Here is a 4601-nt window from a genome sequence, read left to right on the forward strand (position 1 = left end):
GCACCCAGAACACCACACATCACTGACAGTACACAGTGTCCCATACCCCCATCAGGCACCCAGCACACCACACACTACTGACTGTACACAATGTACCGCAGCGCCATCAGGCACCCAGCACACCAAACACCACTGACTACACCATGTACCTGACCCATATCAGGCACCCAGCACACCACACACCACTGACAGTGCACAATGTAACACAGTCCCATCAGGCACACAGCACACCACACACCTCTGACAGTATACAATGCACCACACCCCATCAGGCACCCAGCCACATCTGGGGGTTATGTGTGTGTATGAAATTGTGAGTGAGTCCGTTTGTGAGTATGTTTTTGCTGGGTCCGTGTGTGTGTTTCAGGTTGTATGAGAGTATGTGCGCGGGCCTATGTGTGTGACAGAGTGTGCTTGTGTGAGGGTGTGTGTGGTTGTCAGTGTGTAAGTCCCTGTGAGAGAGTGGGTCGGTATGTGTATGTGAGGCTGTGTGTGTATGAGGGTGTGTATGAGGGTGTGTGTGAGAGTGTTTGAAACTGTGTGTGTGAGTGCGAATGTATGTCAGGGTGTGTGTGAGGGTTTGTGTGACTGTGTGTGTGAGTGTATGTGTGTGAGGGATTGTGTGTGAGTGAGTGTGTATGCCCCTGTGAGAGTGTGGGTGGGTGTGATAGGGTGTGTGTGTGTGTGCGTGAGGGGGTGCGTGAGGGTGTGTGTGTATGAGGGTGTGTGTGATGGTGTGTGCGTGAGGGTGTGTGTGCGGGTGGGTGTGGGTGTGAGTGTGTGAGGGTGTTTATGTGTGTGAGGGAGTGTGTGCGGGAGTGTGTGAGGGTGTGTGTGACGGGGTGTGAGGGTATGTGTGAGCGTGTGTGAGGATGTGTGTGTGAGAGAGGGTGTGTGTGTGAGGGTTTGTGTGAGGGTGTGTGTGAGGGGGTGTATGTGAGCGTGTGAGTGTGTCTGTGTGTGTGAGCGTGTGTCTATGAGAGGGTGTGTGTGAGGGTGTTTGTGAAGGTGTCTGTGAGGATGTGCGTGAGGATATGTGACGGTGTCTGTCTGTGAGGTGTGTGTGTGAGGGTGTGTATGTGGGTGTGTGTGTGTGTATGAGGGCTTGTATGAGGGCATGTGAGGGTGTGTGTGAATGTGTGTGAGTGTGTTTCTGAGGGTGTGTGTGTGAGCGAGTGTGTACGTCCCTGTGAGATTGTGGGTGGGTGTGATAGGGTGTGTGCTTAAGGGAGTGTGTGAGCGTGAGTGTCTATGAGGGTGTGTGTGAGGGTGTGTGTGCGAGGGTGGGTCTGTGTGTGCGTGTGTGTGGGTGTATGTGTGTGTGTGTGTGTGCGTGTGCGTGTGAGGGTGTGTGTGTGAGGATGTGTGTGAGGGTGTGTGTGTGAGGGTGTGTGTGAGGGTGTGTGTGAGGGTGTGTGTGAGGGTGTATGTGAAGGGGTTTATGAGAGGGTGTATGAGGGGTGAGTGTGAGGGTCTGTGTGAGGGGGTGTGTGTTTGAGGGTGTGTGTGAGGGTGTGTGTGTGCGTGTGTGTGTGGGTTTGTCTGTGTGAGGGTGTGTGTGTGAGGGTCTGTGTGAAGGGGTTTATGAGGGGGTGTATGAGGGGTGTGTGTGAGGGTCTGTGTGAGGGTGTGTGTGTTTGAGGGTATGTGTGAGGGTGTGTGTATGTGTGTGTGTATGTGGGTGTGTGTCTGTGTGAGCGTGTGTGTCTGAGTGTGTGTGCGTGTGTGCGGTTGTGTGTGAGCGTGTTTGTGAGGGGTGTGTGAGGGGTTGCGTGAGGGGTTGTGTGAGGGTGTGTGTGAAGGTGTGTGTGAGCGTGTGTGAGGGTGAGTGTGTGTGTGTGAATGTGTGTGAGGGTGTGTATGTGTGTGAGGGTGTGTGTGCGGGAGTGTGTGAGGGTGTGTGTGAGGGGGAGTGAGGGTATGTGTGAGAGTGTGTGAGGATGTGTGTGTGTGAAAAAATGAAATAAAAATCGCTTTATTGTCACGAGTAGGCTTCAATGAAGTTACAGTGAAAAACCCCTATTCGCCACATTCCGGCGCCTGTCCAGGGAGCCTGGTACGGGAGAGGGTGTGAGAGAAATAGTGTGTGTGTGAGGGTTTGTGTGAGGGAGAGTGTGTGAAGGTTTGTGTGAGGGTGTGTGTGATCGTGTGTGTGAGGGTGTGTGAGTGTGTCTGTGTGTGTGAGGGTGTGTGTTTGAGAGGGTGTGTAAGAGGGTGTGTGTGAGGGTGTGTGTGAGGATGTGCATGAGGGTATGTGAGCGTATGTGAGGGTGTGTGTGAGGGTGTCTGTGTCTGAGTGTGTGTGAGGGTGTGTGTGTGTGAGGGTGTGTGTGTGAGCGTGTGTGTGTGTGAGGGCGTGTGTGTGTGTATGTGGGTTTGTATGAGGGTGTGTGAGGATGTGTGTGAATGTGTGTGTGTGAGCGTGTGTGAGGGTGTATGTATGTGTGATGGTGTGTGTGAGGGTTTGTGTGAGGGAGTGTGTGTGAGGGTGTGTGTGTGAGGGTGTGTGTATGTGTGAGGGTGTGTGTGAGAGGGTTTGTGTGAGGGTGTGTTTGTGAGGGTTTGTGTGAGGGAGTGTGTGTGAAGGTATGTGTGAGGGTGTGTGTGTGAATGTGTGTGTGTGAAGGTTTGTGTGAGGGTGTGTGTGTGAGGGTGTGTGTGAGGGTTTGTGTGATGGGGTTTGTGTGAAGGTTTGTGTGAGGGTGTGTGTGTGAGTGTTTGTGTGAGGGTGTGTGTGTGAGCGTGTGTGTGTGTGAGCGTGTGTGTGTGTGAGGGTGTGTGTGTGTATGTGGGTTTGTATGAGGGTGTGTGAGGATGTGTGTGAATGTGTGTGTGAGCGTGTGTGAGGGTGTGTGTATGTGTGAGGGTGTGTGTGAGGGTTTGTGTGAGGGTGTGTGTGAGGGTTTGTGTGAGGGAGTGTGTGTGAGGGTGTGTGTGTGAGGGTGTGTGCATGTGTGAGGGTGTGTGTGAGAGGGTTTGTGTGAGGGTGTGTTTGTGAGGGTTTGTGTGAGGGAGTGTGTGTGAAGGTTTATGTGAGGGTGTGTGTGTGAATGTGTGTGTGTGAGGGTTTGTGTGAGGGAGTTTGTGTGAAGGTTTGTGTGAGGGTGTGTGTGTGAGGGTGTGTGTACGAGGGTTTGTGTGAGGGAATTTGTGTGAAGGTTTGTGTAAGGGTGTGTGTGTGAGGGTTTGTGTGATGTGTGTGTGTGAGGGTTTGTGTGAGGGCGTGTGTGTGAAGGTTTGTGTGAGGGTGTGTGTGTGAATGTGTGCGTGTGAGGGTTTGTGTGAGGGAGTTTGTGTGAAGGTTTGTGCGAGGGTGTGTGTGTGAGGGTTTGTATGAGGGTTTGTATTTCTGTTGTTGTGTGTGGGGGGAATGTATGTTTTCGTTTGCTGGTATTGTGTGATTGTGGGTGTGTGTGTGAGTGTTTGATTGTGGTTGTGTGGAGGGGATTGTATTTGAATGTGGTTATAGAACATAGAACATAGAACAGTACAGCACAGAACAGGCCCTTCGGCCCTCAATGTTGTGCCGAGCCATGATCACCCTACTCAAACCCACATATCCACCCTATACCCGTAACCCAACAACCCCCCCCATTAACCTTACATTTATTAGGACACTACGGGCAATTTAGCATGGCCAATCCACCTAACCCGCACATCTTTGGACTGTGGGAGGAAACCGGAGCACCCGGAGGAAACCCACGCACACAGGGGGAGGACGTGCAGACTCCACACAGACAGTGACCCAGCCGGGAATCGAACCTGGGACCCTGGAGCTGTGAAGCATTTATGCTAACCACCATGCTACCCTGCTGCCCCAAAAATCTCCCACCTGTGATTCTGCACTGTTTTCGACCAGAAAGGAAGGCAGGATTGGATGTAAAGAGCAAACTTACATTCCCTGACCGGGAATCGAACCCGAGCCGCGGCGGTGAGAGCGCCGAACCCTAACCACTAGACCACCAGGGAGGTTTGGCTGTGTGTGTGGGGCTGGTGTGTGTATGGGTATGTGTGGTGTGTGTCTGTGAGTGTGTTTGGGTGTTTAATGAGTGTGAATGTGTGCGCATGAGTATATATGTGTGAGTGGGGTGTGGTGGGGGTGTTTGTATGCGTGGTAGTGTGAGTGTGTGTGTGTGGTTGTGTGTAAGGGTGCGTATGTAGGTGTGGTTGTGGGTGTGGGTGAACATGTGTATTTGATGGGTACTTGTTGGTTTGCGTGTAGGGCGCAGTCTGTGTGGGTGTGATTGTGTGTGTTGGGAGTGCCTGAGGATGGTTGTATGAGGCTGTGAATGTGTGTGGACCTGTGAGATTGTGTGAGATTGTGTGTCGTAGTGAGCGGATGTGGTTGGTACGTGGTTGGGTGTGTCTGGCTGCATTCATTGTCGTGTGTCTGTACGTGCATGTGTGTGGGTGGGTGTGTGTGTGCGTGTGTGTGTAGGTATTGTGTGTATGTGTGTTGGTGAGTGTCTGGGTATGAGCGTGTATGTGTGCATGTTTTTGCATGTGTGGATGTGTGTTTGTGTCTGTGTGTGTGTGGGTTTTTGATTTTGTGAGTTTTGAGTGTGTGAGTGTACTGTGTATTATTGTGTATTACTGTGTGT

General features: G+C 52.0%; 1 non-coding gene across 1 annotated transcript; it reads right to left on the bottom strand.

The window, feature by feature from the left end:
- Positions 1 to 3897: 3897 nt before the first annotated feature.
- On the bottom strand, positions 3898 to 3969 carry trnae-cuc. Its single transcript has one exon. It is a non-coding gene; the product is annotated as a tRNA-Glu (tRNA).
- Between the last annotated feature and the right edge of the window lie 632 nt (positions 3970 to 4601).

This window comes from Scyliorhinus canicula, unplaced genomic scaffold (assembly GCF_902713615.1).
Source record: "Scyliorhinus canicula unplaced genomic scaffold, sScyCan1.1, whole genome shotgun sequence".
Classification (NCBI taxonomy): Eukaryota; Metazoa; Chordata; class Chondrichthyes; order Carcharhiniformes; family Scyliorhinidae; genus Scyliorhinus; species Scyliorhinus canicula.